The sequence below is a fragment of the Rattus norvegicus genome, chromosome 4, assembly GCF_036323735.1.
Source record: "Rattus norvegicus strain BN/NHsdMcwi chromosome 4, GRCr8, whole genome shotgun sequence".
NCBI classification, from domain to species: Eukaryota; Metazoa; Chordata; class Mammalia; order Rodentia; family Muridae; genus Rattus; species Rattus norvegicus.
The window spans coordinates 175,652,320-175,675,575 of NC_086022.1; the positions used below are offsets into that span (position 1 = coordinate 175,652,320).

The following is a 23,256-nucleotide window of genomic DNA, read 5'->3' on the forward strand; positions in this document are numbered from 1 at the left end:
ACAACCACTTGGTGGTTCACAACCATCTGTAATGGGATCCGATGCTCTCTTCTGGTGTGTCTGAGGACAGCTACAGCATACTTATATATAACAAATAAATAAATAAATAAACAAATCAGTGTACTTATACATAATAAAATAAATAAATCTTTAAAAAACCCCACCCTCCTTGTATTTATAATGGTTTCCTTTCCTTTTTGCTACTTTTGAAAGTTAGATGAGAAGGAAAAGTAATATTGATTATCTGAAAATATCATAAAATGTGACTTCAAATAGAGATTTTTTTTTTCTATTCTCATTGCTTTACTGTACTTGTTTCCTTCATCATTGCTTGATTTGTTGTGGCCTGGGCTCATGGGCTTGCCTTCAACTTACTGTACAGCCTAGACTGGCCTTGAACTCCTGGTCCTTTCACTTTTCCCTCTAAAGTTCTGAGACTTCAGGGTGTTCCCATCACAGCCATCAGGGATTGGAGAGGTGCCCCACCATACCCAGATGAGTCTCCCAGTGTGCCCCACCATGCCCAGTAAAGTCCCCCAGTGTGCCCCACCATGCCCAGTAAAGTCCCCCAGTGTGCCCCACCGTGCCCAGCTGAAGCTGCTGGGTTGCCACTGTCATGGCCACATCATGAGATTCACCCCATCATTCCCAGTTTCTCCTGTTCCGAGCACAGTGGAACTTTGAATATTTCCACCCTTCTTCACCTATTCCATCTGCCAAAACTAAATGTGTTTCCGAGCAGAGCACGAGAGAATGACTCCGAGGCCTAGTTCATTGATCCCATTTCGTAAGGAGTTAGGCACACACACTGCAGTGGGACTCAATTGTCTCTGCTTTGAGCACACACCAAAATTTCCAGCCGTGAGTTTGTCTTCTCTTGCTAAATACTGTTACTCATCCCTTTTCGTTCTTAGAGTGGGTTTTGCGTCTCTGTGTCCTTACTCTTGTTTTTGACTCTCATCAAGATTATGGGGTCTGTAAAGGCCATCTCAGATGGACAATAAGTCTTTAAAGTCTTTTCCTGGTTTCTCCCATGCCCTGCTGTGATTCTTTCCCTCTTGGAACCGCCAGATAGATTTCAGCAGAAGCACTGTCTTGATCTTGTTTACATTCTGGCAAACTAATTATTTTCCCGTCTGATTTCTCTGTCACTTCTGAACGAAAACTGTAAGAGCTGCTGAAAACGTACCTGGGTGATACTGTATAACAACACACAGGAAGTCTGGGCAGACAGCTCAGGTGGTAAACTGCTTATCTTCCAAGCAAGAGGGCCCGAGTTCAAGCCCCGGTGCGCCACATAGAAAGCTGACCGTAGTGGCATGTGCTACTATGTAATCCCAGTGATGAGGATGTGGAGACAGGTGGATGGCCGGAGCTCTGATTGGGCAGGAGAACTGAATCAGTGAGCTCCAGGTTCAGTGAGAAACACTTTTAAACAAGGTGGAAAATGCCAGAAAAAGATACTAATATTGACTTCCAGACTTCACTTGCACGCACACAGGCGCACACATGCGAATGTGTAAATACACCACACATAATGCAGTGTTAGGAGGGTGGAGAGATGGACGGGTCACCAGTTGGGAATCCACACTGCTTTGGCAGGGGACCCGGTGGGTCGCAGCTTTCCTATAACTCCCACTCTAGAGATTCTCCTTCTGTGAGAACTTGTGCACACGCACAAATACATAATCAAAATAGTAATAAAAATAGATGTTTAAAAAATCATCCTTGGTGGAGGGGGGCATCTCTGGGACGAGCTAGAGACCAGGGGTGGGGGAGGTCCCTGGGAGGATATGGAGATAACCCTAGCTGAGACTCTTAGCAGCAGAGGTCATGGAGCCTGAAGTGACTACCTCCTGTGAAGAGAGAGGGCCTCCTGTGATGGGATGGGGACATCAACCCAACCACAAAACCTTGGGCCCAAAGTTTGCTCTGCCTACAAGATGTGCAGGGGTAAGAATGGAGCAAGGATTGCGGAAATGGCCAACCAATGACTGGTTGAGAACTACCCCATGGGGGAGAGCCAACCCCTGACACTATTAATAAAACTCAGCTATGCTTGCAGACAGGAGCCTGGTATAAGAGCCTTTCATCTGAGAAGCTTCAACCGGCACCAGATGGAAACAAGCACAGAGACCTACAGCCAAACATTAGGCAGCGCTTGTGGGGTTTAATGGAAGAATGGGGAATAGGACTGAGGGAGCCAGAGGGGTCAAGGACACCACAGTACCTACTATCTAGACCCTTGGGGACTCCTAGAGACTGAACCACCAACCAAAGAGCATACATGGAGTATACCTAGACTCCTACCTACACATGTGTAGCAGATGTGCAGCTTGGTCTTCATGTAGGTCCCCTAACAATTGGGGCAGGGGTTGTCTCTGACTTAGACTCTATTGTCTGCCTTTGGATCCTTTCCCCTTAGCTGGGCTGACTTGTCTGGCCTCAGTGGGAGAGGATATGCTTAGCCCTAATGTGACTTAATGTTCCAGTGTAGGTTGGTATCAAGGGGTGGGGGGAGCTCTTTCCTTTTCTGAGGAGAAGGGGAGGGGATATTTGAAAAGAGAGTGCAAAGGTGGAACTGAGAGGAGAGGAAGGAGGGGGCCTGCAAGTGGGAGATAAAGTGGATAAATAAATGAAAGAAGAAAATTCTCAGAAGACTAATAATTCACTTGTCTATCTGTTTCTGTCAATAGAAAGATATTATAACTCATATCATACATACGATAATAGGATTCAACTGTGTTGAATAAAAAAAATCACCCTGTCATTGGAAAATTAAGTGATCCAATACACATAGTATTGGAGACCAAAGAAAAGAAATTTCACTGGCTGCCACTCACAGTCATGGAAACTGAAGGAAAGACATCTGCTCCCTAACTAATGTACATGCCATTGGGGTCCCCCTCTCCTCCCACAAACTGTGCTCCATTCAGTGATATCTAAATGTGTCCATCCATCACCATCCAGGCAAAAATCCAGACCCTTAGGTACTTCCTTCCCCAAGTGGCTCTGAGTCACTTGATTTAAGGGACAGTGTAGAAATCGCTTTTTAGTACGTTTCCTAAATGACTGCGATGGTTAACAAAATCCGGAAAACTACCAGCTCAATCGAGGAGCAAGTTATTTATGAATCCTGCTTGTTTGGGGGTGGGAGTATTTCTGAGATATTCTAGATGTGCCACAGGTAACAGGACACTGGGGTCCTCGCATCTCTATATGAAATCCCCTAAAACAACTGTTTCCTGTTATTTGTCCTTGTTTATGGCATGACATTTTGTCACGTGACCAGTGTTCTCAGGGGGCCAGAGCTGGGAAGGCCATACTTAGAGGAAGAACATGTTGGGGCTTGAGAGAAGGGAGGGCTGGCCCCGGGTGAAATGTGTGAACTCTGTTCCTCTGGACCCCACATGTCCTGCAGTGTCATGTGCATCCTTGCAAGGACTCTTGACTTGGCAGGAAGGGCCTGGGGTTTTCATCTCTGATCTCTCCCTGACCTTCACATGGCAGTTTGAGGCTCCTGGCAAGGGCTGTGTGGGGAGAGCCTGTGATGAGCTGTCTGTCCCCCAGTGTATCACTGTGGGCTTTTCTCTTGATGCTGGGGCCAGCGCTGAGAGGATGCTGGAAGCTGGACCTGCTGAGCCTCTTGCTGTCCTCGTGGCTGCCTTGGCTGAAGGCGAGATAAAAGGAATGTGATCTTTTATGTAAAAACAAACATGTCCATTAGTTTAGGGCAATGGTGGGAATTTCTTTCACAGAAAGAGAATGCTATAGAAAGGCCTGGATGAATGGGTAGAAATGGTCTCCTAGCAGCAAGTCTTTTGAATATCACTTGTGTCATGTGTTTGGAACCAAAGAGGAGAGGAGAGAAGCATCTTAGTTAATTGGCCCCACCGGCAAGGACTTCAGTAGGAAGCAGATGCCTTTCTGCATCCCCGAGTGCTGTGACAGCTAGTGACATTTCTTTCCTTTGAAAGAGCGTAGTTAATATACCTTCAGGAATTGGGCTGCCCAATTTCTTTTTTCTTTTTTTTTTTTTTTGGTTCTTTTTTTTTCGGAGCTGGGAACCGAACCCAGGGCCTTGCACTTCCTAGGCAAGCGCTCTATCACTGAGCTAAATCCCCAACCCCGGCTGCTCAATTTCTAATAGAGTTGTTTTTTTTTTTTTCAGATTTACTGTTTAAAGTTATGTGTCTATGTGTTGGCAGTGGCACTGCAGGGCTTGGGGAATCCAGAGAAGAGAGAGCACCACGTCAACAGGCTTTTGAACCACCAGACCTAGGTGCTGGGAACCAAACTATATTCTGCAAACATAGAGTACATTCTCACCTACTGAGCAGTCTCTCCTACCCCCCGTTACTTAGCGATCGAGGTTGTTTCCATGAGCTAAGAGTTTATCTTGATATCTTAATGCCCTCTTTATACCTAAGGCAAAGTAAATATTTGGGCCTTTTGAGCACGTCTCCTGATTCAGCACACAGAATTCTTACAGCTAGATAACCCATGTGTACCTGACTCGGAAATCTGATCATCTCATGTGGTCTGCTGGGTGAAGGACATTTTAAATCTAAATTCACATCAGTAGTTTACTTCCTTTGAGAAGAATGTCTTCTGCTGCTTAGCAAGGAAGGAGTTAAGTTCTGGCTTTCCCCATACCCTGCCATCCTATACAGAGAGAGCAACCCAGTGTGTTGTTTTCGGATAGTATTCAAGCGTGACGCAAAATGACGCATGCATAGTTAGAAATAACAAAAGCCACAACTAGCAAAATGACAAGCATTTCCTGTAGCCTGGAGTCTTTCAGGGGCTGGAGCGATCGGTCAGCGGTTCAAAGTACATATTGCTCTCACAGAGGACCTAAATCTGGCTCCCAGCACTCATGTTGGATGGATCATGGCTGTCTACAGTTCCAGTCTAGGTGAACCTAATACTTCTGGCCTCAGTGGACGCCTGCACATGAACCTATCCACACACACATATGTACACATAGCTAAAACATATATGTATTCGAAAAGAGGGTGTTCTGTTTCCCCCATTTTCCAGATGAAGGAGTCAAAACTCGAAAAGGCAAGAACTTTGAAGACAGCCAACATTTTCTCGGGGCTGTCATCTGGTGGGCTTCTCTATAAGGACTTACCTCGGTGAGTGCAGTTAAGCCCCGGGAACCCTAGGGGGCGCTGTCTCGTTTTCCAGACACACTGGTTAAGCCTCTTATCAAAAGATGACGAGGGTAACTTAAAAAGTCCTGCTGGTGTTGAAAGCATGGAGGAATAGGAATTTGTATCCTGATCTGTGAAAATTTAAGATCCCATGCCGTTTTTTACTGAGACGGGTGTCCTCGAACCTTGGACTGGAGTCCCATTAATCCTGTAGCTGACCACATAACCTCTGTCTCTAGTCCTTTTCTCTACATCCACTGGCTTTTGAACAAATTCCACGCACTGCACTGCTTCTAGAAAAGCTTCGGGCTCTTGCTTCAGCACTACCCAGAGCTAACAGTGTGACTGAAGATGCTAAACCGCGGAGTCGTTCCTTGCGTAGGACTCTTGCCTGTTTGCCTCTAATCGCAGCTACCCATGCAGCACAGAAGGCAACTGCTTTTCTCAGAGGATTTACAGGCCCGACAGCGAGGCTGAGGCAAATCTTTATTGCCCTGCCTTGGGAAAGACATTATCTGTGGGGTGGGTAGCGATAACGCTTTGACATCAGTGCGGCTTACCCTAGTGTTAAAGTACAGTCACAAGATCTGTTTTATTCTGGTGACCCACACTTCAAGATAGCCTTAAAGAGACACTTACAGGCAAAGGTCGCTTGAGGCAGTTGTTATGCAACTGAAGATGGCGTTCGTTCAGCTCTCCCTACCAATTTAGTGCTGGGACTTTAGATGTGAGCCATCAGGCCAGTAAACACAGGTCATTTTAAAAACTCAAGTCAAAATGGCATGATATGCCTGTAACCTATATTTCGTAAGTTGCACTTATAAAAGCTTCCTGAGTCTTAAAAGATGGTTAGTGAGTATTAAATACTTTATTAAATGATAATTTAAAAGATCCCTCTATAGCTTTAATTACTACAAAGGTGCATCATAAGAAATACATTTTTGTCAGTTTATATTTTTAATTAGCATAAAGCTAACAATAACTTTGGCTTTTTGCAAAGGCATTATTATTTATCCTATAACATAATGTTATTTCATTTAAGTCAAAACATACATTTCTTTGAATGGTTCAGTTTTTATGTATTTAGCACTGATTTAAAAAGGATAATTATTTTTAAATTATTTTTTAAACATATTTTTAGATTTATTTATTATATGAGTACACTGTAGCTGTGCTCAGACACACCAGAAGAGGGCATCAGATCCCATTACAGATGGTTGTAGACACCATGTGGTTGCTGGGAATTGAACTCAGGACCTCTGGAAGAGCAGTCAGTGCTCTTAACCACTGAGCCATCTCTCACAGCCCTATTTTTAATTTTTTTATACTTGTGTGGAGTACACCTCCACACAAGGAACCTGCAGAGGTTAGCTTTGTTGGATCCCCTTGAAACTAGACTCATAAGCGGTTGGTGGTGAACCTCCCAACTTAGGCATTGGGAGCCAGATTTGGGTCCTTTGCAAAAGTGGTGCATAATAAAATCCGGGAAGAGAGTTCAGAGCCCGAGTGAGTTGGTCTAGGGTTCCATGCACTACATTCTGTATACACAACTTCAGCTACATCTAACTCTCTCCAGTAGAACGCTGTTAGAACACTTAATCCATATTTTAATAATTTACAGCAGGATTCAATATAAGTAAATTAAACATTTTAATGCAACATTGATCTGTCCATTTTGGTGTGCATGTGTAGCGTGTGTGTGTGTGTGTATGCATAGCATATATTTATGGGTATATATTTGTAGTGAATGTGTGTGTAGTATGTGTTTGTGTGTAGTATGTGTGTGTATGTGTAGCATGTATGTGTATGTATAGTGAATGTGTGTGTAGCATGTGTTTGTGTGTAGTATGTGTGTGTATGTGTAGCATGTATGTGTATGTGTAGTGAATGTGTGTGTAGCGTGTGTTTGTGTGTATGTGTGTATGTGTAGCATGTATGTGTATGTGTAATGAATATGTGTGTAGCATGTGTTTGTGTGTATGTGTGTGCATGTGTAGCATGTATGTGTATGTGTAGTGAATGTGTGTGTGTAGCATGTGTTTATGTGTAGTATGTGTGTTTGTGTGTATACATCTATGCAACATGAATGTGGAGGCCAGAGGTTGACATTGGGTTGTGCTTTTACACCCATTATTACTCAATATTTTCATCCATTATTACTCAATACTTTATACTTTTCATTCAGTGTCTCTCACTGAACCTAGAGCTCACCACCTGCTTAGACCCGTTGGCCAATGAGCACCAGGTGTACTCCCCGGCCCCCGCAACCCCCACCTCGTCCAGCTCTGGGAATCACAGGTCTGTGTGTGAAAACCAAGCACTGAGGCTCTGAACGCAGATCCTCACACCTGCATCTTCCCAGGCTCTATTTGTTGGTTTTCAGAAGGGGTAAATCTTTGTATGTAGTTTAACTCTCAGGCTCAAATGATACCGCTAAGATAGCGTCCTGTGGGACTGACTGCACGTAGGTGCTGCCATGACTGATCGAGACTTTAACGTTTTCAGCAGTGACAGGAATGGAGTTCTTGTAGGGAGTTTCTGGGTATACTTGTGGCTGAGCTAAGAAATGTCCTCCACAGTTTCCCGTGTTCCAACACGTGGCCTCCAGTTGGTGGCGCTGTTGCAGAGGACCAGGAGGTGCAGCTTTGCTGGAGGAAGTACTTCGCTGGAGTCAGACTTTGAGGGTTTAAGGCTCACTCCACTTCTTATTTACTCCCTGAATTGTTCTTTCCTTGACAGTGTGATCTCTTAGCTTCCTGCTGTTGCCTTCATTCCTCTCATTTGCTGCCATGCCGCCCTGACTGAAAGGGCTCATCCCGCAGGAAACGTAAGCCAAAATAAAGCCTTTCTACTATAACTTGCCTTGGTCATGGCGTTTTATCATAGTGACAGTAAAGCAATAAATGCGGTGACTCAGAGGTAAAGTTAATGAAGTTCTTCGTCTACAGTTTTGAATAGAAAAGGGAGAGAATCTATGGTAATTTTCGCACTGGAGAGTGCAGCTCCGAGGTAGGTAAAGCTTGGACAAGCATACCCAGATTTCCAAGCCTGATGTCTACCATTGCGAACAACGTTAACAGTTATCACATTTTAAAACACACTTTAGCAAAAGACAATTAACATGTAATTTTATAAAGCAGATAGAGAAGACTCCCATTATTATTTAGTAGCTTAAAAGTCACATCTATTCATTTTCTGTTCCTAAGCAATGTGGAAAGCTCAGCCCTAGGCTGAGCACAGCAGCTGTGTATGCTCAGTGGGGACTTCGTGACTTGTACCTCACCTTGGAACAGTTGCCTGCAGTCCGGGTTCTTTGTTCTGGAACTCAGTGATCAAAGAGAGCAAATGGCAGGTCTTTGGCTAAGAGTAACAGTTCTCTACTTTCTTCTCATAAAAATTTAAGTATCTTATGAAAAATTTAACTGTGGTTGACACAAGGCAATATTGAATTCAAATGCCCAGATTTGTACACATGGAAAAAGACATCATTACACTGAAGTTGAGAAAAAGAAGCAGAGAAATTCTGATGAAGTGAGAAATGAAAACACTGGAGGTATGAAGTAGCTTGTGTGTGTGTGTGTGTGTGTGTGTGTGTGTGTGTGTGTGTGTGCGTGCGCGCACGCGGGTGCTCATGTGTGTATAGTCTGTATGTGTATACATGTATGTGCACGTATGTGTGTATGCACATGTGTACATGTATGTGTATAGTGTACATGTGTGCATGTGTGTGCATGTGTGTATAGTGTGCATGTACATACATGCGTGTGTAGTGTGCATGTGCATGCATGTGTGTATATGTGTGTGAATAAGCATGCATACGCACACATATGTATTGTGTGTATGCCATAATTTAGTTGAAGAATTGTTTCTATTAAAATTTTATTTTACTTTTAAAATTTTATGTATATGAGTGTTTTGTCTGCGTGCAAAAGTGTTTTGTTGGCTGGGGATTTAGCTCAGTGGTAGAGCCCTTACCTAGGAAGCGCAAGGCCCTGGGTTCGGTCCCCAGCTCCGAAAAAAAGAACCAAAAAAAAAGTGTTTTGTCTTTGTAAATAAGCAGATGTATCCCATATGAAAATGTTGAATAGCAGTGGGAAATAGGTAAACAGAAAGATATATAAAAAGTAATCTAATCTGTGTGATTACTCTCTAAGGGATGTCTCTGCTCTGCTTTTCCAGCTACGACTTGAATCTTTCAGTGTGTGTGTGTGTGTGTGTGTGTGTGTGTGTGTGTGTGTGCGCATGTGTATGCACATGCCAGTGTATATATGTGTGTATTTGCTTGTGTGTTCTGTTTGCTCTTCAAGACAAAGTGGGATGTGCCAACTTTCAGAATCTTATTTTAACAAGATCCTCATCCAAGCAGTCTCTCTGCCTTCCTTGCCCAACTCTGTTTCAGCCCTGGGTTAGCTTCCACCAGAGCCAACATAGAATCTGAGACCCTTCAGCCTGTTGGGATGTTTTTAGTATTAGTGAATTCTTGTTGGGTCACTAAGCAAGTGTCTATCTCACAGCAGATAGGATTTCTTCTGGGCTTCACATCATCTTGCTCACTGCAAATGCTTCTCCCAGCATTTCTTTTTCTCTTTTATTTTAACAATCTGACATGTAACAACCTTCTAGAGGCTTCAAAACCAAATTAATCCATTTTCCCTTTTGGAGAATTATTAATACTGTTATATTTTCATTAACTTTATGGTTTCCATTTCTGTTTCAACCAGTGGTTTTAATCAGTAAAATATGCGACTGGGTATATAAGTGAAATCCACCCAGTCATGCAGTCATTGGCTTGAACCACAGATAACAACATTTCTTGATCGCATCAATCTCCAACTCCCTCCTCCCTCCTCTCATCCCTTCCGATGCATGGTCTTCTTGTCATCTTCTTATCCCCTCACCACACAATGGATGCAGTTAGTGCTACCTGCATGTTCTTGGGTGTGGGGCCGCAGCGGCATCGCCTCCCTCCTTGAATTCTCGATCTTAAGACACAGTTTTGTATTTTCACACACTACTTCATTATTGAGCATGCCAGGGTCCAGATTTTGAGATAGTCATGATGAGTTTCAAATCCTGGCTCCACTGGGCGTTTGGCATAAGACGTTGGATTAAGTAAGTCACAGTTCTCCCTGGATAGGGGATGACAATGCCTCCTTGATAAGGATGTTTAGACAATGAAATGAGATGGCTTTTTAAAAGCACCCAGTACCCTGGTAGGCATCACTGAACCAATTATTTTATGAAAGTGGTGAGGAGACTGGGACGCGAAAGGAGGCAGATGTCCGTTGACACCCAGGTTCTGCAGCCAAGATAACCCACTTAATGGCCAGAGTCTTAGTAGCTATTGATAACCATGTTATTAATTACCATAAGATTTCTCTAGTACTATGTCAAATACATACAGACAAGCAAGTGCCTTCCTTTGTCACAAGGACAACTTTTAAAGTGAGCAAAACTATGAAACATGCCTGACTCCTTTACAGATAAGTTTGATGAGTTTAGTTTTCAGATTTGAAGTACTGATGTGGAATGCTTATAACCTCTGCTTCACTCATGGATATTCATGCACACGGTCATTCCTAAGTAAAATTAACCCAGAGAGGAAGGTGTTAATCTGTAAAGGCTTCACTAAGTGGTCAGTGCCATCATGGGCAGAACACTGCATTCTTATGGTCAGAGGTTATCTCCTTTCCTCCTCTGGAGAGTGTCAAGCACTCAAACATTTGTAAACTAACCCAACACGAATTTTCTAAAATGTGTGCAATGTTTGCTCGTTTGGAAATGTGCATTCTCTGGCTCTTGTCTTTGTTTTCCCCTTCTTCTGCCGTTTGGAGCGTTTTAGCAGCCATCCGTGTGACAGTGGCAGGGTGGGAAGGAGGCATAAGGTCAAAATTACAAATCTCTTGGACAGACTCATTTATCAAACTTAGGTTATGAGTCATTAAAGGGATTTTTAAGACAGTGTAAAGGCCCCAAAACTTTTGTCACATGTGCTGCTACTAGTGTGCTCTCAAAATGGGACAATTCGTGGGACGTGTTTGCTGAGAAGAAAAAGGGCGTGAGGGTGTTCTGGGGAGACTGTCTTTGTGTAGAGACATTTCCTAGAGCCAGTCAGTCTTTTCCAGAGTGAACAATAGCAAATCCTGAAGGAGTCCAGAAGAGAAGCCAGGGTCTTTGGGTAGATTAATGATGTAAACGTTCTGCCTGAGAGTGAGGAGGAGGAAGCTCATAGTACCAGACAGAGAGGGAAGGGGAGGAGGGTGAAGTAAGGAAAAAGAGTGGAGAAAAAATAAGAGGGATGGAGTGGAGGAAAAGGGAGGTGGGAAATGGAGAGAGAGAAGAGGACGGTGAGAGGGAATAGAACAAGAAGAAAGGGGAGGACAAGAGGGAGGAGGAAGGGATGAGCAGAAAGGGTCGTGAAAGAAGGAGAGAGGAGAAAGAGAAGGAAGAGAAGAGAAGAGGTATGCACAGAGAAAGGAGTGGGCGGGGGAGAGGAGTAGAGGTGTCATAGAAAAGGTACTAAGGGATGCAGAAGGGAGCCAGGGGAGATGGGGGAGGTGGGCATGGAAAACAATGAGACACTGTCTCATGCAGCGAAGATTAGGTTTGAACTTAGGTTCGTAACTGGAGGTGACCTTGAACTCCCAAAGTTTCCTCCTCTGTCTCTCAAGTGCTGGAATTGCATGTGTGGGCCAGCACACTCTGCAGAGAGCGCAATGTAAGAAGCACAGAACGGTACAGCACAGTAGCAGAGTCAGTAAATCCAGAAATCCCTGTTAAAAAAACACAGTAGGCATGGGAGATGAAAAATAAGGGGAACTGAAGAAAATGGAGAGGCCCAAGATGGAGAAATCTTGTCAACCTCTCCAGGCTGTGCAGTAATCCTTGCATGCAGAACAGAGTCATCAGTGAGCTGGTGCCTGCGACTCCAGTTTAGGCCACAGTTACCAGAAGACATGAGTTCTTATTCTGAATTTAAACATTTAGTGAATTCAGATGTTATGGAGGTAATCCTCATAGCTTCAAGGAGAACTTGTCTGTCCAACGTGAAAAGAGGAAGGCAGTAGAGTGGTCGTTTTATTGTTCGTGCTGTCTCCTGTTGCATATATTATCTTTAAATGTGGGATATTCCCCTAATTCTCTGTTTCAGCGAATTAAATGAGAGGGAGACGTCCAAGCTTGCTTTTGACATTTGGCATGTATGAATCTTTTGTTCATGGTTGACTTAGTATTGATGTCAGTGGTGTTGGATCGTGCTTGTGGCAGAATGCATTGTTTGCACAGGACGACACATAGCCACCTTCTCTATGCTTAGACAGTCATTTGGCTATCAGGGAGCTCTGTCCCTGTGTATAAACTCTTAAGATGGAGGTTGATACAAGGCCTGAGTTAGTTACATTTACTTTTAGCGTTAACTCATATTTCCTCCAGCAATATTAATCTAATACTAATAATACTAATCTAAGACCAAGAAAATATATTTTAAAATTTCTATCTCTTAGACAGGGTTCCCTGGCTTGCCAATAGAGCCCTGTAGACAACAACCATATTTAATTTCTTCTTATTAGTTTGGCTTTTACCTATCAATGAAAGGTATCTATCCCTTTGCAGACAAACTAATATTGATAACAGGGCTGTTTTCCTTTCTTAACCTTTGATTTCTAAGGGAGGTAGAAAAAGGAAATTCAGTAATACAGCTTAAAAGTTCTTTATGTGCGTAATTGCATGGATTTTAAGAATCCATTAGCAGGCAATTAACTGAATTGAGTGAATACGGTGTGTATGTAGGCTAGACTACTGTGCTTCATTTGCCGTTCACAGAATTTTGATGTTCTCTGCTCTACAGCAATAAGAACATTCATGGTGTTCGAGGCTGTCGCCACACCTACCCATAGAATGCTTACCATCTCTCAAAAACTGAGCGAGGGTCAATTCTGTAATTTCCAGGCTAAGACCAGAGAATTGTTATGAGTTCGAGGTCAGCCTGGGCTTCATGACCAAGCAGAGGCTTTAGGAGTCAGCAGCAGGGATCGTGCCATAGACCTTCACATGTGTTTTTCCACGATGTTTGTGATGATTGTGGTTCTGTCTCCACAGCCCTCCTTAGCTGTTCCTCATGGCCCATCCCTGTTCCTTTGGGTCATGTTTCCCACCCCAGATCTACTTTCTTTCTTAAAGATAAATAATAAAAGGGACAAATTATAGCATGTGTGCTTGCTTATTGAAGTTCACTGGATTCCAGGGACCCCCAGAGATTTTACATTTTTAATTTTAATTAAGTGTATTCATGTATGTGCATGCACGTATATCTGTGTGTGGGCTTTGTGCACATGTGTTCAGTGGCAGCAGAGACTTAAACAGGGCATTCGATTCCTGGGAGCTGTAATGACAGGCAGTTGTAAAACATCCAACATGGATGCTACAAACTGACCCCCCTAGGGGCTCCCCTGCAAGAATACTTTGCATTCAGTCACAGAGCCCTCTCTCTGACTCCTCTCTCCTTCCACCTTTATATCAGTTCCGGTGACTGAACATCATTGAGAGGCAGGCACTTTCATCCACTGAACCATCTTTCTGCCCTATGTCTGTTATTTCATACATATCTCTCTGTCTATTATCTGTCTGTCTGTCTGTCTATTGTATATCTATCCATCAATAACTATATCTTTTATCATCTATCTATCTATCTATCTATCTATCTATCTATCTATCTATCTATCTATGTACCTATCATCTTCCTTCCTTCTTTCCTTTCTATGTATGCATGTATGTATGTATGTATGTATGTATGTATGTATGTATGTATGTACCTACCTACCTACCTACCTGTCCACCTGCTATCTTTTTGGTTAGTCTCATTCTCTGTTATCTCTCTACTACTCTATAACCTCTCCCCTCCCATTTTTGTATTTTCTGGTATAGATCTTCATAAAACTTATAGTGTAATCTTGCTCCACAGAAGACATTTTAATACTCTTAGATGATTCCCCTTTTCCTTCTTTGGCTTACGGCAGTGTTCAGTATGTTTCTGAACTCTAACACTATAGCTCTTAAAGGAACATCCTTTTCATCCTTTGTGCTGCTAATGTGGCATCACACACAGAGCGGATATTAATGCTTACAATCTTGAAGGTCACCAAACTTCTATTTAAACATGGAAGACTTCCATGCAATGACAACAAGTCGTCTCCAAAGATCCAAGTGCTCCTAACAAAAATCTGAAATACACTTCAGATACATGCATAATTTTACTTACATTTCAGGAAGCAGACAAACAAAACAGACCAATAACAATTCAAAGAACAACTCCAAGGGATTTTTTTTTATCCTGGAAAAATGAGCTTTTTAGAACACTTTGTGTGTGTGTGTGTGTGTGTGTGTGTGTGTGTGCGTGTGCGTGTGTGTGTGTGTGAAATGAGCCCAAAACATGTTCTTAATTAGTGGCTTTTATCTTCTCATCTATTGTCTTGCCAAAAAAGATATTAGGACGAAAGGAATTCATTTCACTAATATTAGAGTATGTTGGGCTTTTATGACTTTTGAAATATCTAGTAAATTTTGAAAGTTGAAGATATGAAACAGTTTACTTTTTCCAAAATGTGATTATCTCTGACTAAGAAACTACTAGTATAAAAATTCTTTAAGCAGCTTGCTTCGTCCCAAAGTGTTTTCATGGAAGCAGAGCCGTATAAGTCATTGCTGAGTGCACTGTCAGAGGATCATAGTCCCCTGAGATGACACAGTGAATTTCAATTGTTCTAGTGACATCTGTTGTTTAGCTGTGAGCTTCTGTCTGTTCCACAATGGCGGGATGAGTGGAATCCCCACCTGAACATCTGAACTGTGAACCTGTAGTGTCTGCTGGGTGACTACTGCAACACAACGAACTTACGCCATCAACGCTCCGATCCTCAAATTTCAAGGCCCCTCTTCCCGTGATTCTCCATCTGCACCTCCTTTTGTCTTCCTTACAAAGAGTGCTTCTCATCCCTGGGTTAGGATGTTCTTCCAGGTTGTAAAAGTCACCTGACCTAGGACAAAACCCAAGTCCTGCCGGGGCTGCTATAGTTCACTCTGTGAGAAACTCTATGGCAAGATAAGAGAGTTTCCGCTTATGGGCTATCAAAAAGAAATGAATAGAGATGCTACTCACATTGTCAACAGTTTGGACTATGTGTGCCTAGCTCTGTAACTCAGAGTTCAGAGATGGACTTTACGTTCACAAAAGCACTCATGTTTCCAAGACTTCTGTATGAACAAGATTATACATCTTGCCACTGCAAAAATAAAATGGGTGGTATTTTCAATATTCATACCATAAAAATGTATTTCGATCATGCTCTCTCCCAATTCTCCTTCTTACTCCTCCAAAGTCCACTTTTACACCTTCTGATAAACTTCAGGTCCTTAAAAATACCCTATTGCTTCCTGTTTGTACTGTCCACATACTCCCAGGTATGGAACCATCTGTTGGCAAATGATCACATCTATTGGAGTACAGTCAACCTACCTAGGACCACACTCCTTATGAAAGCTGATTTCCCTCAGCCACAAGGCATCATCTGCTTCTTGTTTAATGCTTCCCCAGCCTGTGCTGGCTTGATCTTATGTGGGTCATGTGCTATGGGGAGCTCATGGATACAGTAGCTCTTTTGTATCAGAAGATGGTATTTCAAACTCTTATCCCTGATCCCTCTCAGACCTCTCTTCTGCCATGGTCTCTTGGCCTTACAAGGAGATGTGATGTAGATGTCCCCGTTTTTGTTCCTGGCATTTCATAGTCTCTTATTCTCAACACGTGATGAGTTATCAGTTCACTGTCCACTCCACAATGAAATTTCTCTGGTAAGGTCTAAGAGATGCACTGATCTATGGATAGAGAGATACAGGCTAAGACATTAGTTTGAAATGTCTATTTAGCAACATAATTGGAGTAGGTTCATTCTTGGGTTCTATATGGTCCCAGGCCATGGGTTATTAGACAAATTTATGACTAGGCATGTCTTTCCTGTTGTGGAGGATGCCTCAAATGAAATCAATAAAAGACTGGATATTCTAATATTCATGCTATGACTGCACCCACAGGTATATCACAGATTCGCAGCTGAGTAAGACTCATGATCATTTTCCTCCATCAGCCCGTAGAGCACCTTCCAGTACCATAAAAGTTAGACAGCAGGAGGAGGCTTTCTGTTTAATACCACCTTGATTTTTCTCTGTCCTGTGACAGAAGTGTGTGATGCCCTCAGTAATAGGGTCTTACCATTGAGTTATAAGCATCTAAGAGCAAAGGGTTCCTGGACACCTCTGCATAACTAGTTGAAAAACCAAGACAAATTTCCTCCTCCCCAGATTGCCAATGGCATATTAACAGCCCTGATAGAAAAGACCTAGATGAAATTCCAGATGCGGAACTCAGATGAATGGTTGTCAATATGGTAAAGGAACTCAAAGAAGACTCTAGTATTTCCTGAGAGAACACAGACAACTGAATGAAAAGGGCAAGTCAATCCATGATGCAAAAAGAGTAGTAAGGATCTAGAACAACAGAAGGAAACTGAAACAATATGGAAATGAAGCATACACTAGATCAAACCAACAGTTCAGTGGTTCATGTGGAAGATAGACTATCAAGGTCCTGATCAATATCCAACTCCTCAGGATAATTAGGACAACAACTTCTCATCTCTTACACCATCTTGTCTTCCCCAAGACTGAGTTTTAATTAGACGCTGAAGTAAGCAATCCAATCATTTAATGTCACCAGAATGTCTTCTCTTCTGGGGCCGGGTGTTTCTATTAACTTTCTATTAACTTTTGTGAATCAAGTCAATGACGTGTATTAGCTATTGTAAAAAAGCCATCTTGAATATTACAGACAGAAATTGTGATATCTATTTAAATACTGTTTTTAGGTTGGCATTGTTGGGAATATAAAGAACACATAACTAAAATCACTCACTGATCAGCATCTACATTATGCAGAGAACCAAAATATAGGAGTCGTTAGAGCACTCCGGAAAGCTTCTTCTATTTCTTTGTTGCCTGTCTCTTAAATCCCTTTTGTGTCCCTGTCTATTTGATCTGCTTTGCAGCCTTTTCTAGATGGTTCCTGCAGTGAGATGTGAGGCAGAAACAGGAGCATTGGCTCGAAATTTGTAGACCAGATAACTTGGGGTTCTATGGCACAGTAGCAGACACAAGAAAAAGTTCAAAAAAGGGGAGAACCAAATCCCAGAAAAAAATCCTCCTTTGCTCCCACCAACCCCAGCAAACTAAATAAAAATAAAGCTAAGAACATCAATGCATTTTTGTTAACAAAATTCTTCTGTTGGCTCCATACACCATTCATACTACTCAGTTGTACTTGCAGGCAATCAGGTGAGGGGAAATAATATAACCCTGGTGGTCCCCCATTTTATTCTACTTTTCAAATATAAAGTATATGGTTGGCATCTTGGGGAAAGTAAAATACCAGTCCCTGGTATAGTCCACACCCATACAGATTGACATCTTGAAGATTCACAGAGGCTTTCAGGTCCTCTGTTTTAATTCCGTGACGGTAGAATACTCAGTTTGAGTTAGGTTAGTGGTTTTGGTAATGGTTTTCTATGCGAGAAGGAAATGTAGTAGTAACTCTTCTTTTCCTCCTACATCTAGTTAATATTGATGATACATATTGATTCTTTTGTTGTATATAATTATTGGATATGGGTGGCCATTTAACATGCTCTAGGATATGCATATGTGTACATGCATGTGCACATTTCGACAGACTGTACCCTTGGGCTTTGAATGCTTCCTTCGGTGTAGAAGTGGTTGTTATACACATGCTAGATAGAATTATAGCATCAGTTGTGCTTCTTAATAGCAGAGTGGCAGTATTTAAAATTGAAAGCCATGTTATTATTACGAATGCTATATGAATATAAATGGTGAAGGAAAAAGACCAGTGGAAGAGTGAGGGTAGTATTGTCAGTCTCTGGCTGTGCCTGCACACATTTGATCCTACACAAAGGCCCAAACTTTAGCTTCCATTGAGTTCACAGTAAAGGTCACATTGTGGCCCTCTTTCCATTTCTCCTCTTTCACCTTGAATAAAAATGTGTAATTATATAGGAAGCTGCTCTGTGGAATGGGGTCCTGTGAGTGCAGAGCAGACTGTCTGCCCATTGTTTCTCTGACTCCTGTGGACATGCTGTGTTTCTCTCACCCTTAGCCTTAGACATTCACACTTTTATAATTTTTTTACTTTCTATAACATACTGTAATGGCAAAATTTCCCTCCCTCTTCCCCAACATATAATAATATCCATTAATTTGGATAATGCTCTGTCTTCAGATGTATGTGCTGAAGAAGACTGGAAAAGATAATGGGACTGACAAGTCTGGGGAGTAAACAAAACTTACAAGTCTCAGGGAACTCTGACAACTTGCAAGTTTACAAGTCTCCTCCCCAACGTTAAATAAGCAGTAACAGACCCTGGAAAGAGGGGACCCTCTTCTCAGCCCAGTTGCCGATAAGTTATGCAGGGCAATGGATAAGCTGCGCAGGTCAATGGACAAGGGTTGCAGCTATAGTGAGTCATCATGCATATTGGAGTGAGCTTTCCTGCTGCCTTTGTGCATTGGAGTTGCAGTAAACAAGCCCTTACCCAAGCTCCTACTAGGAACCCCAATAGTCCAATTGGCTTAGTGGGATGGACTTGGGTTGATTCATTTCTTTAGTATGTTGTGGACACCCAGTCTAGGGTGAATAGAGGTTTGCTCATGCCCTTTAAGGAAAAGTCAGGCATATGTCTCCCTAGCTAGAGATTCTGGTCTGTTAGCGGTGTGACAGGCCATCGTTTTTTTGTTTCTAGAAAACAGTTAGCCTTACAGGTATGGAAGTAGACCAAAATAAAACACATGATTGTGAGCATGGATAAGGCACAGGGTTGACAGAGGGCAGACAGTTGTCTCTCCAGGGCTCAGGATTGATGGGTAATGTGTTAGGGCTAAGTCTTCCTTAAAACTCTCTCAATGATGTATCATTTCACTACATCATACTAGGAAGCAATCGGAAGGAAGCTTGGCTGATGGCAATGGATTTCACTTCTTAGCAGAAGGAATAAAGATTTCCTTATAAATAAAGGAGTTAGCAGAAAAGTAGTGACTACAACTTATAGGACATTGAGGGCCACAGTCTTTCATTGCTGAATTTTATACAGGAGATGGTGGAGCCATTGTTTAACTCGGCTTTCAGAATGTTTTACTGGGGTAGCAACAGAACAAATGGGCAATGCAAAGTTACAGTTTACCAAGCAAACAAGATGGGGTTGACAGGAGAGCTGGGGGAGGGGTAGGGCATGTGACAAGAAGGAATTGCTGAGTGGCATCTGCGCTACTCTGCTAGCAGGCTTGTTGTATAGTTGGTCAGGCATGCACAGCACAGTTCTGGCGGGCAGTGCTATCTGCGTTTGCAGCCATCATTGCTTTCTATATTTACAATGGCAATTTTCTAGCAGATGTTGGCGCATTGTCTTGAGAAAGTGTCAGATTCCATTAATTGTTGCCAAGATTCTTTGGGGTGAGTTAACTGTTGTCAGATTATTATTAGAGAGCCCTGCCATTTCTATGCACTTGCTTGTGTATGGAATACAATATTCCAGACCTCAGATTCCACATCTGCAAACGTTTTTGAGCATATACCTAAAAGTAAGAATAATTATTAGTTTATGAACATATCTCTATAAATGCCCTTCCTGGTTGCTGCCAATAAGTGGGGTTATTATTCTTACATTCTGATGTCATAAGCTACTGACAGAATATTCTTCCAATAAACACTTTAAAATATTTGAGTTTGCTATAGTTGAGTAAAGCTACTAAATGGAATCTGATGAAAATACTAATGGGAGTTTATTCATTATATAGTGTGAGACATGGTATTGTGTAGAACAAGCTGATCTGGTTTTATTATGTAGCTGTGTATGACCTAGAATTCCTCCTGATCCTACTGCCTCTATCTCCCAATAGCTGGGCTTCTAGACATTCACCAGCACAGTCAGAACCAAAGATGTTTTTTAAGAAAAGCTTTTCTAACATGAATTCTTGTTTCTATTGTGAAAAATTGAATCTCAAACACATAATTATTGAACCTTTCCTGAATTTCAAATATCTTTATTTAGTTAGTTAAAATATTACTTATGTCTACCCTACTAGAAAGAATGCTACCTCAGTTGAGGCTTTTATTGCTCTACTGAAACGTCATGACCAAAAGCAACTTTTGGAGCAAATTGTTGGCTCCTCCAGGATAAAGTCTGCCTGCAAGATGCCATCTTTCCCACTATGATGACAATGGACTAAACCTCTGCAAATGTAAGCTACCTTTGTTTTTTTTTTGTGTGTGTGTGTTTTTCCATTGTAAGGGTTGCCTTGGTCATGGTGTCTCTGGACAGCAATAGACAGTTGCTTTGCTTTCCTTTACAACCCAGGATCACCTGACACAGTGAACTGGCCCTTTGTATACCATTAGTCATGACAACACCCCAGAGACTTGCCTACAGGCCAGTCTTACAGAAGCATTGTCTCAGTTAAGATTCCCTCTTCCCAGATAGGTTTGCATCAAGTTGACAGAAACTAACCATGACAAATGCCAATCAAATAAAATTAACATACTATCATTTACTTAGTGTCTTTAGCGTGTACTTCACTAATATAAACTATAGAAGCAATTTTCTCTAAATTAAACAAGTTTTATTATGAATAGCTACTGTCTTTGGAAGATTACTTCGTTGGACACAACTATCACCACTGCCAACAGTTTCTATAGTCATCTGAAGACTGTGGCGCTAAGGGACCTCTAACACATGACCACAGCTACCTGACTAGGTCAGGATAATGTATGCTACCCAAGCTGCAATCGTTAAATTAATTCCTTGATCACATGAACTCAGAGCTCAAGAATCTGAAAGAGCCATGGACATTCCTCTGTCCATTAGAGTTAGAAACAAGAGGCTGAGTTCATTCAACTGCTTTTCCATGAAAACATGCCCACACTGTAGATGCCATGCAGCTCACTCATAAAGGGCACACGCGGCTTTATGATTTAGTCAATGATTTCTGAATGCCAAAATATATTTCTGTATTTGGCAACTCTAGGATCACACAGCTCGTACTCTTTTAGGATCTTCCTTGAGTGGATTCCTCATCTTTCCCTAAATGCAGATAACTGTGAGTAAGATCAAGCACCTGTCCGATTATCTTCCCCAAATCTCACTGGGACAGGAAGTAGGACTCCTGTCACTTAACAGGCACAGCCTAAAGCCTGTCCTCAGAATTTGCATTCTGGTGTGCTGGGCCTTTATCTTCCCAGAATAGCATCATTTTGAGGGAGTCCTTCATACAGGACACCAAAGTTTTGTGAATTATTTTTTTTTTTACTTTGAGTTTCTTGACTCTCATGAAAATGGAAAGGAGGGCATAAGAAAATCTGGAGAAAGATGACAATGTACTTAGGATACTTTGAAAAATTACCTGTTCGACAATGTCATAAAGTGAGACCTCGGAAGGTAGAAATCAGCATCTAACAGTAAAACAGAGAGGGGTTCTGTGAACTTCATGAAGGCAGCGACAAGTCTCTAATGTGATATTAGAAGACAAAATAAGCACCATCAAGTCCATAGCCACATAGCATCACTGGTTTACCAGAAAGCATTACAGCAACCCAATATTTCATTTACATTGAAAGTGATTATTAATTTAGCTAATTGAATTTGGGGGCAAAACATTGAATTACACCGGAACTTTATGAAAGACAATGTGATATCTTCCAAATGCAAAGCAATCTGTACTCTTGTGACAGGGTCATTGAAGACATTCAGTCAACACTCTCTACAGAACTGGTGTAGGGTGTGCACCATAGAGTCCAAAGCTAATCGCAGAGCTGTACTGTGTGGAGTTTTGATTTATGAGGGAAGCTATTAAGACATCGCCACAGTTCACTAGTTCAGGCCATCAGGCAGAATAAACAACTGTCAGAGCGAAATAAACAACACGATAACCTGCTTCTTCAACCTCAGTTCATCGATTGAGAACTGAGGTTACTCTCTGATTATTGCGCTGGCCCCTGAGAGTCCTTCCTGTTCGGATCAAGTGGCACAGTTACTACCACAGCTACCCTGTGGTGACCCCACCCTCACTGTAGCCACCCTTATCTCCTACAGTCATGAGACACAGTAAGATTTGCTGCTAGGTGTGTAAGTAAGGTACTTTTATTCCACAGTTTTTCAGACCCACGGCACACTTATATACTGTGGGGGTGCACATTACCGCTGCTACAGAGGGCAAAGTATTAAATCGTATAGTAATTATAATTCAAGGCTTGGATTCACAAGTTACCACTCCAGACATGTGCAAGAGAGTAAACTCTAATGTTTTTTTTTTTTTATTAACTTGAGTATTTCTTATATACATTTCAAGTGTTATTCCCTTTCCCAGTTTCCGGGCAAACATCCCCCTCCCCCCCTTCCTTATGGGTGTTCCCCTCCCAACCCTCCCCTCATTGCCGCCCTCCCCCCATAGTCTAGTTCACTGGGGGTTCAGTCTTAGCAGGACCCAGGGCTTCCCCTTCCACTGGTGCTCTTACTAGGATATTCATTGCTACCTATGGGGTCAGAGTCCAGGGTCAGTCCATGTATAGTCTTTAGGTAGTGGCTTAGTCCCTGGAAGCTCTGGTTGCTTGACATTGTTGTACTTTTGGGGTCTCGAGCCCCTTCAAGCTCTTCCAGTTCTTTCTCTGATTCCTTCAACGGGGGACCTATTCTCAGTTCAGTGGTTTGCTGCTGGCATTCGCCTCTGTATTTGCTGTATTCTGGCTGTGTCTCTCAGGAGCGATCTACATCCGGCTCCTGTTGGTCTGCACTTCTTTGCTTCATCCATCTTGTCTAATTGGGTGGCTGTATATGTATGGGCCACATGTGGGGCAGGCTCTGAATGGGTGTTCCTTCAGTCTCTGTTTTAATCTTTGCCTCTCCCTTCCCTGCCAAGGGTATTCTTTTTCCTCATTTAAAGAAGGAGTGAAGCATTTTAAAACTGTTTTTGTTTGTTGTTATTTATG

At 42.3% G+C, this 23,256-nt stretch overlaps 1 long non-coding RNA gene across 2 annotated transcripts in view; it reads right to left on the bottom strand.

The window, feature by feature from the left end:
- Positions 1 to 23,256, bottom strand: part of LOC102548837 (uncharacterized) — a 28,944-nt gene that overhangs the window by 2,718 nt on the left and 2,970 nt on the right. For both annotated transcript variants that reach the window (XR_592339.3, XR_001837753.3), the window contains exon 2: positions 21,675 to 21,723. This is a non-coding gene — a long non-coding RNA (uncharacterized LOC102548837). The remainder of the gene's footprint in view (positions 1 to 21,674; positions 21,724 to 23,256) is intronic.